At 40.2% G+C, this 13,174-nt stretch overlaps 1 protein-coding gene across 3 annotated transcripts in view; it reads right to left on the reverse strand.

The window, feature by feature from the left end:
- SMAD9 (SMAD family member 9) overlaps positions 1 to 13,174 on the reverse strand; it is a 76,188-nt gene that overhangs the window by 38,162 nt on the left and 24,852 nt on the right. The window lies entirely within an intron of this gene.

Raw genomic sequence — 13,174 nt, forward strand, 5'->3', positions numbered from 1 at the left:
TTAAAACAGTAAAATTAACAGATCCAGCCAACAGAAGAGTTCTTTGTTCTTGATGATTTTTAAAAGTGGAAATTTTTAAGACCCAAATGCCTGATAACTGCTTTTCTAGAAATTATACACTATCACAGACACAAATACATATGCAAGAAAGCACAGCTGTCACGTTTGTTATTTGGTATAAAATCAGCTGAATTCTTCTTTGCCCTCTCATCCACAGGAGATGTTCTTTCCCAGTTATTTAGCAGTCTTATTTAAATTTCCTGAGGTAGAACTGTATTTCCTCTTCTGTGAAACAGTTGGCTTAAACAAAACCTTCTCCTTCTTCCAGATTTTAGAAACCAGCCGCCTCATTAATGTTTAAAATGGCTGGCTGGTAACATTTTGGAGCAAGCTGACTCAAGTATTTTGGGCTATTGGAATCAATGTAGCTCATAGTCTCCAACAATTGTTTGTTTAATAAGCATTAAATATAATCTTCTCCTTTGCTTCCCTGGAGGGCAAGCTATACCTTTCTGAGTCCAATTCTACAAACTTCTTTTGAACATAGGTGCCTTATAACCCCCTGCTAAGGTGATCATTATCGGGCACCTCAGGTGAGGAGGATGGCAGTATGGTCCCACAAAAATGAATGAGATTTAATGAGTATAAAGCAATAGTCACATCACTTTATTCCTCATCTGGCATTGTACAGAGATAAACTATGACAAAAGGGAGAGTTGAGAGCTCCATAGCTGCTCTTTTTCGCTTGGCAGTTTGACTTACGCTCAGTTTTATTTGGAAAGGTTGCTTTTGTGACTTAACAATCATGAATTTATAAAGTATAGTTCAGTCACTGTGTTCAAGTTCTGTTTACTTAATCTAGTCAGGCTGCCTTAAAGCAATGGCTGAAGAGGGTTAGGAGCTTTAAGGAGAAGTCTCATGATAGAATAACCTGAACCCCAGAAGAGTTGTGAATTCTGCTTAGTTTTACATGGGATTCATTGTCAGTAAGTTGTGGCATAGATCTTTACGCTGAGGTCAGTCGTAGAGAAAAGCTTTTTATAAAACCACTCAGCAGAGTTAAACTAAATATACCTTTTAAAAACTTTTGCTCCACGAAACAAGAAATGGTTCCCTAACCCAGGTTTTGTTTGGTTCATTTTTGTAAACTGTGGGTGCCTATTTACCAATGGCATGTGAACTCTACTGGAACAAAACAGCTTTTGTACAAACAATAAAACAAAATAGACTTTATTGCAGAGCAGCTGACAAAAATAATTAAGTATAATAATAATCATTTCATTAAGAATTTTCATTCAGAAGTATGTGCTGTGTGTGTGTGTGTGTGTGTTTGTGTGTGTGTACGTGTGTGTGTGGCCGGGGGGGATGTATGTGTCCAGGGTCACAGTGGAAAATTTACTTGTTAAGTTGGGTTACAATAAAAAAAGTTTGAAAAGCACTGCTCCTAAACCATGCATTTTTCTTGAAACTGTCTGAGGTTTACCTTGATGAGTGACCTTCAGTGGCCACCATACTTTCTCATACCTTGGGAAATTGCCATCTAGTCATGAATCTAGGGTCTGAAACACCTCAGCTCTCTGCAGACCGATCTCACTGACACATTTCAAATCATTATAGTGGTCTCACGACAGTTCCAAAACTATGATTTTACTGCTGCAAGATGCCGATCCTGTCCCATTAAACGCAGGCCCTTGCATTGAGGGAGGCCCGGAAGAGTTAAATTTAGAACTTCAAGAGTGATAAACACCCAATTCATAACAGCGGCCTCCAGGTAGGCTAGAAATAGAAAATATCAAAAAGATTTTAATGAGGCTGACTGGTGGGTATACAGATGTTCAAAATATTATTTTCTATGCTTGTTTGTATGCTTGGCATATTTTAATAGAAAATTAAGTGTAAAAAATGAATCATGCCAGGTGCGGTGGCTTACAGCCTGGGTCCCAGCTACTCAGGAGGCTGAGGTGGGAGGATCACTTGGGCCCAGGGGTTTGACTCTGCAGTGAGCTATGACTGCACCACTACACTCCGGTCTGGATGGCAGAGACCCCGTCCCCTTGTCTAGGTTGTTTCTATTTGTCCAGGCAGTGCACTCTAGGGTTCATAAAGGTTATTCATTCTCATTCCTATAATGTTTTAGCCACTAGGATAACAAAGGGCCTCCCTATTTGTCTCCAGGTGGTCATCGCCCTGACATTAACAGTGCAAGTTTGTTCAGTTGTGTCAACCTGGCTCCGAATAGCTTTCCATTGTCAGAGAACTGAAATGCCCACAGACTCTAAGCCCTAACCTACTGTCATCTCCTGATACCTCCATGGCCCAGGTTCACCATAACAATGAAAACAGAGCACCTTCAGAGCGTTCAGTGAAAAAACAACTGGCTGCAAAAATAGGAGGAGGGGCGATTAATATTTCTCTCAGTTACTACATTTCTAAAAAGTGCAAAGAAGAATGAAACAAACAATAAGTGAGCAAAACCTGAGGGGGTGGGAAGTCTGGAAAATTCCTGAGAGGATAACTGGGCTGCACTTAAAAGGATTTAAATCACAGTTAAAAAAAATAATAATAAACTGGTCGGGCATGGTGGCTCTCGCCTGCAATCCCAGCACTTTGGGAGGCACTGGCAGGCAGATGGCTTGAGCTCAGGAATTTGAGACCAGTCTGGGCAACATGATGAAACATCATCTCTACAAAAAATACAAAAGTTAGTTGGGCGTGGTGGCGCCTACAGGTAGTCCCAGCTACTTGAGAGGCAGAGAGGCAGGAGGATCGCCTGAGCCTGTGAATCGAAAGCTGCAGTGAGTCATGATTGTGCCACTGGACTCCAGCCTGGGCAACAGAGGGAGACCGTCTCGAAAAATAATAAAAATAATAAAAAATAAAATACAAACTGTGGTGGATTAGGATAATTTTCTAAGATTTTTTGGTGTGGTATAGTCTCACTTTTGTAAGAAAATCGTGTATCCCTGTCACAGATCAACTGTGTGCTCTTAGGCAAGTCACGTTGTCTCTCTGGATCCCACTCCCTCCTCATTTGCAGATCAAGACAAGGCTCCGTCTCCAGGGGAGGGTCTGCCTGGCAGATGGGTCCATGGCTCCATGGCTGTGGGCTGGATGTGCCACATGGGATCTCAAGACCTGCTCAGCTGCTTCGATGCTACTGGGACTACCCGTAGCAGTCGAAGCGTGACCTTCACTCATGACGCTTCATAGCACAGAGCAGGGCAAAACAACAGCTCTGACACAGCTATCAAACTGACCCTGTTAACAACAAGTATCATCTACCAACACGAACCAATTCCCACTTTGCTCTCCAGCTACTTGTTTCATTTTAGTAGTATTTGAATTACTGCAAAGGAATAAGAGTAAAAACATATACTGGGCATTCCTGTGTTTGAAGCCATTGGTCAGTGCGTGATTAGCGTTCATAACCCCAGATCCCCCACAAAGCCTCCTGCTGGTCCTTAGAGCTTTCCTTCTTTGGGGCAGAGAGAAAAAAACACCATGACTGTCCTTTCTCTGGAAAGGACATACTTCACACACTCGCAGCACAAAAACAGTACTTTTTTCTTTTTCTGGCATCGAGTTTTACAACAAACCCCAACTGAGTAAGAAAACAACTTCTCATTTTCGAGTCTTTTAAATAAACAAGCCCACTTAAAAGAAAAGCAGTGCTGACCACATGCATACACCAGGATTTAAGTGCACATAATTCCACAGTAAAAAACAATTTACCCGGCTGGGTAACAATTCAGGAGACATAAGCTTTTTTATTTTAAGTTGACGGTTTTAAATCCAGCTGCCATTAGCAGTTACTGAAGATTATTTCCACTCAGTTGATCTCCTGGGAAGGTTCAGTTGGTGATTTTAATCCTGAAGAAAATACAATTTAAAAAATACCGTTTAAGATGGAGCATTCCTAAGCCCTGGGCACATGGAACCTTTGAGCAATCCTTCACGGGCACTACTTTTGGGTCAGTGTGGCCAAGGCCTCCATCACCTACCAGGCTGCACAATGCGGTCAGCCCAGGGGGTCAGGGAGCACGTGTTTGTTCTGCAAGGGCCTAGTCCAGAAACAATCACCACGATAAAACATCATGATTTCCTTATTTGTTTTTGTCTTTTAATTTTCAAGCTTATCAATTTTGACCCTCTAATCCATGACTAGCATTAAGTATACCTTGGTATCTATAAAACAGTTTACTAACCAATTTAGAAAGTGAACACTTTTGCTGAAGGAACATTTAACCCCCTCCAAGAAACACTGTTATCTAGACTATTTCTGCAGCACTTTTTGTACACTGGTAATTAATACAGCCATGATAAATGCTTATTTTACTTTACAATAATTTCTTTATACTTTACACACAAGTATAAAACTACGTCCAAAAGGACTTCTATCTAGAAAACAGTTGGCTGTTATTATCACCACTGGCACACACACATCATGTCTTATTACTGTACAACTTGAGAAGGAACTGGGCTTACACACACACACACACACACACGTATATTTAATTCAAATTTGTCCTCCCTTACACTAGCCTGGCATTCCCATATGTCCCAAATGGGTAGCAATCACAAGTTGTATTATAAGATATAAATAATCACTTTATGCATATGCCAGTTCAGTATCATGCGGTTGGATACATATAGAAAAGGTATCATGATTTCATCTTCTGGAAAGCGACTTTTCTAGCTGTATTCTGAGGTATCCTAAATATCCATGAAGGGTCAGTTCTAGTTCTCTGGGTGGAATACCTTCGGCCCACAGCACCAAAGAAGACAACAGAAACGCAGCTGTTTGTAATGGGAGTTCTATCCAGGGGGCCGTAGAGAGATTCCAAGCCATCTGTGGATATTTGAATTGCTCATTTTGGGTGATTGTACAAATACTGGGTTTTTCTAAGGCAACAGCCCATAGGTATTCTTCTTTAAATTCTCAAAAGAGCCTGTGACCCCCAAAAGGTTAAACAACAATAACAACAACAACACTGAATTAGAAAAAAGGGGAAAAAGAGAAAGTAAGAGTGAGAAGGGAATAAGCTAAAGGGACTGTAGAGAGTAGCTGACTATTCTCACTACGCGGGTGCTGGGAAGAGCCTAGAAGGACTATAGTGCATGGCAATCATGAGAAGGTAGAGGGGAGACAGGCAGATGGTCAACACATATTGACTATCTTCATGATAATGCCTTAAGTACATTTACTCGCTGAATCACTGTCACAGCTGCATGTGCTTATTAACCCCACATGACATGTGAGGAAACCAAGGTACACAGAGATTAAGTACCTTGTCCAAGGTCACACCACTAGTAAGCCAGGATTCAGACCCCCGCAGTCTGGCTCCAGACACCCTAAGCCACTGCACCATAATCCCGCTCCCAAAGGACATGGGAGGAAAGCAACATGGGTGCATCCCCTGACAAGCCGAGATGGACAGCAAAAGACCCCCTGAACCCAAGGCTGGGCCTGAGCTGTACTGAAATGCAGGAGGATGGGAGATGGAGCCTGAATGGTGGAAATGTTAGAGAGAAGCCCTCCAAGATCTTTTCAATCTCCAAAACGTTGTGGCTCTAACGGGGCATGAAACACAACAGAGAGGTTGGCTCTGTCTCCTAAAGGAAAGGACCAACCTGAGCTGAGCTGCATGTCAGCCTCCATTCAGTCATTCACAGATCTCAGCAAATGGCCCTGATATGAATGCCTATCATGTGCCAGGCCCTGCCCAGTGGGAAGCAAAGCAGACATGGCCCTTGTCCATATAGGGCTTAGAAACTGTCTGGATATGAAACATGTAAATATTAACAAGTCATGAAGTCTTATGCAGGAACAAACATGACTGTGGGTCCAGGGACCTGCTTGGACTTCCTGGTGAAGACCCCCTGAGGAGGTGACAATGAGATCAAGAGGACAAGAAAGTGCTGCCACTCTAGGGGCTGTAGAGTGAGACCTCCAGAGAAAAATGCCAAGAGGGTGGCACAAGGGTGGAGAGAATTCCATGCATTTGGGTAACTGGAGGAAAAACTGTGCCCAAGGAAGAGTGGGCAAGGGTGTGAGTGGCTGGAAGTGAGGCAGGAGGGGAAGACACGAGTGTCCTGCTGGAGCTGGAAAGCAGCATATGGAAAATGGGTTTTATCTAAAGTGCAAAGGGGAGCCTTTGAATGGGTTTTTTTTTTTTTTTCTTTGGAGAGAGGAGGTCTATGCTGGTCTTGAACTCCTGGACTCAAGTGATCCTCCTGCCTCAGACTCTCAAATCAAAGAGCTGGGACTTACAGGCCCCATACAGCCAGCCATGTCCAGTCTGATGGTTTGAAAATAACGAAAGAAGTTAAATGATCTGACTTGATCTTTTTTCTTTTTTTTTTTTTTTTTTTTTTGAGATGGAGTCTGGGCTCTGTCTCCCCAGGCCTGGAAGTGGCAGGTGGGCCACCGAAATCTTGGCTCACTGGAAATCTCAACCTCCCGGGTTCAAGTGATTCTCCTGCCTCAGTGTCCTGAGTAGCTGGGATTACAGGTGCACACCACCACACGCAGCTAATTTTCGTATTTTTAGTAGAGATGGGGTTTCGTCATGTTGGCTAGGCTGGTCTCGAACTCCTGACCTCAGGTGGTCGGCCCGCCTTGGCCTCCCAAAGTGCTGGGATTACAGGTGTGAGTCACTGCGCTTGGCCGACTTGATCATTTTTAAGTGATCGTCCTAGTTGCTTATATGGAGAATAAATCAGATGGGGGAGCAAGTAGAAGACAATGCAGAGGGACAGGTGAGAGCTGGGAGACCCGGCAGAGGAAGTAGTTACTGGGAAGGTGAGGTCAGTGCGGTGTGTTTTGTTTAAAGATGAGGCTTCTAGAGAGAATCTTATTCATTTTACTGATTATCCATAAAAAGGAGAGATGCATGTGGCAAAAGATACAAGTGGGACAACAGAAGGGAAGAGGAGTAAACGAGAGCAGACACAGGCAGGTTTGTCTATCTGGTCACAGGATGACGAGGGTGGTTCCCTCTGAAAACTCCAAGGTTACAGAGAAGTTAGTGAGACAGGCAGGAGGAGGGGGACAGATGTGAGGAGCAAGGCAAAGGTGGGAAGCAGCCACAGTGTGGGAAAGCAGAAGTGTGTTCTGCATAGAAAACAAAAGACAAACTCCAACAGGATCCTGTCAGTCAGGGCTGACAACAAAGCCACTGCAAGGGTCCCACTCTAAGGAGTTTCAGAAAAAGGAGCTCTACTCTCAGAATAAATGAGCACTGCTGTTTCAGGGTGTTCAGCCTGAAACCAGAGTTGGTTACGGATATGGCTTGGCTCTGTGTCCCCATCTAAATCTCATCTTGAATTGTAGTCCCCACTTGTCGAGGGAGGGATCTGGTGGCAGGTGACTGGATCATGGGGGCAGATTCCCCTCTTGCTGTTCTCGTGATAATGAGTGAGTTCTCGTGAGATCTGGTTGTTTGGTAAGTGTCTGGCGCTTCCCCCTTCTCTCTCTTTCCCTCCTGCCACCATGTAACATATGCCTTGCTTCCCCTTCACCTTCTGCCATGATTGTAAGTTTCCTGAGGCTCCCAGCCATGTGAAACTGGAAGTCAATTAAACCCCTTTTGTTTATATAAAGTACCCAGTCTCAGGCTGTTTCTTTATGGCAGTGTGAGAATGGACTACTGCAGTTTACCGCTGGGCTTTTTCACCTTTATGATAAGAGAAGGTGACCAGAGCTGGATAAAGAGGCAGAAGAGCCAGGCAAGTATTTGGGCACTTATGTATAACAGATGCAAAAATATCACTGCAATCAACTCCCAAATCATACACTGATCACGTTATAATGAAAGTAGGTGGTGCTCTCAAGTGGGAAAAAAAAACATTCCTAAATATGTTTTGTGATATGCATGACACTCAGCACCTGGAAGTGAGGAAGTGGGGAGACATTCTGAAATGGGAATACAGAGTGTTTGTGTGCTTTACTAAAGGATGTGATTAACTTGATCGGCTTTTGAACGCTTTTAATATAATAGCTTAGAGAGGAAGGGAAAACACTTCCATGTGCCAGAGAGGATGCACATGGAACTGACCACATTCATTGCCTTTGGAAAGGGAATGTGGCCAGAGGAGAAGGGTGGAAGATATTTCAGTTTGCATTTTATAGCAACTGAAAAATGCCTCCCAAGTCAGAAAGATCACAATAGAAAACTGAGAAGAGGACTGCAGAAACGTGGGAAATAGGTTGCCCACTATTTTTCCAAACACTGATTCTGCTTCAGGAGAAAAATCATAATTGAATTTCTTCCTGAATAAACGTCTTATTAGCCAAGATTCATTTTTTCCCACCCTTCCTCAAAATGCTTTGAAGCAGTATGATATGATTAGTGTCTCTGGGGTGTCCACATATGCTGGTCCAGCTCTTGTCAAGACCACAGGAACACTGGATTTCCTGTATCCACGCAGAAAGTTGTGTGCTATTTACTTTAAAATGCGGTCCCATGTTTCTTTCATGCTCAAGATAAGTCTTGCCCTTTCCAGTTAGACAGCAGGTAGTGACCACCTCACTAACAGGGACAATCCATTCATCACGAGTTCCTACTTGTCCTAAAACTTTAATTAAATGGCCAGAACTCAGCAGACAAGCGAGAAAACAAAAGAAAAATGGGCCTTTAACTCACAGAAGAACCCAAATATGGCTACAAGAAAGAAGCCCATGTTACTTAAAGACAATTCTTAATATAGATCTCACTCTAACAGGCTTTTTTTATTTTTATTAGAGTGCTTTGATTGAAATGTTATGTATACATAAAATTATATCATTACTGACAATGAAATCATTTCTTCCTTCCCTACTCTATTTGTAACTCTTAATGTGTTTATAAAACATCCCACATTCTCAAGGAGAACAGAATCAAGGCCAACTATTTTAGCATGAATGATTTATCAATTACAAAATGTAGATCCTTAGAAATCTATTTTCATTGAATTGTTTATCATCTGGTAAATAATGAGTACCCTTAAAAAGAACCAAACCTCTCATACTTTGGCAACCTCGAAAAGAATACACCAGATCTTATGCAACATCATATGGTGTCCTTACTCCAGCAATTCTGACCCATGAAAATCTGAGTTTATCAAAAATATAAACTTAGGAAAGATTATTTGTCTTATGAAATGAGTCATACTACATGTAAAAATATGATTCAATTTACAAAAATCTGATTCACAGACAGCTCTTTCAGGAATAAATATCCTTTCATTCAATAAACATTTACACCAAGTTCTTGCTGTGTAACTGCTAATTTTACTTCGAAAGGCATATCTAATTTTTTTTCTTTTTTGTTTTCTAAAGGCATATTTAATTTTGGTCAGAAAAAAATCTATAACCTTTAGTAAAATTAAGAGATCTCATTTACATTTCTACTTCCAAAATATAATTCTACCTTTTAAAATGTATTGTGCTTATCTTTTCATCTACATGTTCTGGAAGGGCACTGAAGAATATCACTGTTAAGCAAACTGTAAAACAAATCAAATTAGTTTTGAAGATACTTTACAACTCTTTGCCCATCAAAACACTAAGCATCCTTAAAACTTTAAGAATTATACAACTGTTCCAGCTTTTTGGTAAACAATACAGCAAATAATATTTTACTGATGTAGTCAATGAACCAGTTTTTTTCAATGTTCCCAGCATGTCCTTCAGAAAACAGATAAATTGTATTTTTCTAAATATCAGAAGATACCCAGGTGGAAAAGCTTAGCTTAAATTTGGAAGAGATATTTCTCTTTGTTTAAAGTAGGTGTTTAAAATTGGCTTTGTAGGTAACTAGACACATTCAACTTTCTTCTCATTGTTGTAAAGTCACCTCAAGAGTCTGGATGCCCTTTTTAAACTCTGATGACTGTTTAGGAACCAGAGAAATGAGCTCCCCTCCAACCACACATGCATGCACCCGTGCCCTCTCTCCCTCCCCTTCTCAACCCCCACTCTCCCCTCTCCCCACCCCTGTGACCCCTATCTCTCTCTCAAAATCAATGCTGTTCAGCCAAAACAGGAGGAATGTGAGCTGGTGGCAGAGCAGCAACAGTGCATCACAGACACACCACACAGAATACAGAGTATGCTCTTCAAAACGTTCCCTATTTTTCATTCAGAATCTCTCATATGCTAACTCACAAGTCACTTTTATGGAGCTTATCAGAAAATGTATTAAATTCACCCCAGCCTGTAGTTCATGGTAGTAAACCCAACAAATGATCTTTCACTTTTCCTCCTTCCCGCTTTGGTCCTCTGAGAAATACAAATCCTAAGAAGAATGAATGGCCATTTTGCCTAGTCCTACTAAAAACAAGTTACTATCTTTCCTTGTGCTTAGGAGTAGAGAGTATCTCTAAAAGCCCTTTAAAACCTCCTTGGGGAAGCCATCCTGACATACTTCTCAACACTTTCATTCATTTTTGATTCAGTCAACAAGTATTTATTGAGACTCTATCCATGCACTGGGTGCTGTGCCATGAGCTATACTTTCCCAGATTCAAAATCTCCATTGCCTATGGAATAAGAACTCTAAGGATATGATGCCATTAGCCTGCTTCAAATATTCAGAGTCTTAAAAACGTAATAAAAGATTGGGGAGGTGCTACTTCTGGCCTTAGTAAATGGTTTACTAGGTAAGGGGGGAGACGTATTGCTTTGTTTTATTTTGTTTTTATTTTAAACGTAGTTGGCAATAGAGTGATTTCATTGTAGAGAGTCTAAAACTCTTCTGGGCCAGGCCAGAAGGAATGTATTTTCTTCATTACACCCAGCCCGGTAAGCCCCAGAATCTGTAACTGGCACCCACAGGACAGCTTCCCTGTTCCCTAGGTCAGAGCTGGATGGACCCTAGGGCATAAGCTTGGGCTAATCCAACTTGCTACAGTTTTCTCCAGGTGGAAGTCTGAAAATGTAGTTATGGTGTAACTGAGGAAATGACAGCAATTACAGCCCTAATCCTGCTGCACTATCATTTATCTGCTCCTTCCATCTGGCATCTGTTAAATGCTACAGTCCCACCACACAAACAAGCACTTCTTTAGATCTGCAGTTTGGATTCTTAAGGTTGGGAAAGAATTTCAGAAATTAAAAACAAAACAAAACCAAAAACTGAATCTGTCCTGGAGTAAGGGTGAGCCCATCCATCCTAATGAGCTCTGTACCTTCTCAAGCCAGAAAAACACACAGAAAATGACAGAGTACAAGACCATGTTGAAATATTTTTGTCAATGACGATGGCAGTATTGTTGAAATATACAGAAAATGGTATTAATGGGTGACTAGGCTTCATGGTACCACTGACTTGAAAACTTAAACTGGAGCCACTCAGGTCAAATGTAAGGAAAGAACCTTACGAAGTCATGGTGGATACCCATGAGTAATGAAGTTGGTCACCATGCAGAGCAAAAATTCTTCCTATGTCAGTTTAGTCACTGAATGTAGATGAACAAGTAGATTTTTAGGTGCTAAGGAGTCATGAAACACAGCAAAAACCAAGACAGGATACACCAGCCTACCAAAGCACCACCCTAGCAAGTGCAAAGAAAATATCAGGAAAGACATTCTCAACCTTAAAAATTGTGGCAAAGCCCACGAACTAACTACACTAAGTTCGTCCTGTGTTGCTTCAGATATTAAAAACCACGTTTTGACAAAATCAACCAAAACTTTCCACTAAACCACCTGCTTGTATAAATTTAACCATCCTTTGTGCTTTAAAGTTGACAGCACCAACTGTCCATAAACATTCCAGTCTTCTGAGTGAAATGGGTCAGACTACATCAGGAACGATGGAGCTGTTTTCTCAGTAGGTTTAAGTTTTACTAAGCCGATAACTTATCAGTGATGCTTAACTTTAAAATAATCCAGCACAAAGCCACAACTGAGATAGATCAATAGTTGTAACCTTGAGAGGCAAAGCAAAGAGAATAATAAGCAAGAAGTACTTTTAAGAAAAGAAAATGTGAAGTCATTCCTATGTAAAATCTCAAACAGAATATAGGACAACTCAGCATTCTCCAGTCTTCTCGAAACACTGGCACTTTGTTGGGTCAGAAATGTTTAGTTATAAAATTAGAACATAAGTAAAAATCATTAAAATATAGTCATATAATTTACTAACTTAATAGACTTCTTGTAGAAAACTTAAATTTGGTCTGGATTGGCAAGTGTTGATAAGAATGTGAAAAATAAGAATTTGTAGAAATATTCAGTTCAAGAACTTTGGAAATAATTTGCCATTATCTTGTAAAGTTGAAATTTGTATAAGACATAGTAACTCCACAACAAAGTATATAACCTAGGCTAGTTTCCAAACCTCAGGTAGAAATGACTAATGAAACAAATTCATTGGATCTCAACCAGCATTTTTAAAAATGGACTAGATTTTATCAGTCATTGTTGATAGTAGGGAAAATACTATTTCTTGAAGTTTTGAAGAGACGCATAGAGGTATTTGTGTATACGTCCTATTGGATTATAGTTTTTTTTAAAATTGAAAGCCACTTCGCTAAAGAAACTATGTACATATTCTGTGAAGGCGAAGTTGAGTAAAAAATAAATGAATATATATATATATATATGTATAAAGAAACCACTATACATACTAGAATATTCATAGCAGCATTATTCAAAACAGCAAAAATCTGGAAATAACTCAAATATCCATTGACTAGAGGATGGATAAATAAATGATGAAATAATCTTACAACTGAATTTCATATAGTAATAAAAACATATTAATGATATCCACAAAGATTAATCTTAGAAATATAACATTTAGTGAAAAACAGCAGAGCCTAGAAGATGACATAGAGTATGAAACCACTCTGATAAAGTTTAAAAACAAATAAAACTAAATATCCTAGAGATACACATGTGATTAAATTTCATTGTAAAAATCAAGACAATAAAAACACAAAATTCGGAAATTAATGTTTCTGAGCAGAAGGCAGGGGATTAGCCCAACAGGAAGATGTGGCATTAGTATGTTATACTGTTATATTATATTATATTATATTATATTATATTATATTATATGTTGTATTATTATAATATTCCATCATAACTTTTGTAAGTCTGCTACATATTCTTTTGAATGTATCAAATATTACAAAATATCTTAATTAATTTAAAACAAAATCCTAGATGATTTTATATAACATGGTC

Source organism: Rhinopithecus bieti, unplaced genomic scaffold (assembly GCF_001698545.2).
Source record: "Rhinopithecus bieti isolate Rb0 unplaced genomic scaffold, ASM169854v2 scaffold_35538, whole genome shotgun sequence".
Taxonomy (NCBI): Eukaryota; Metazoa; Chordata; class Mammalia; order Primates; family Cercopithecidae; genus Rhinopithecus; species Rhinopithecus bieti.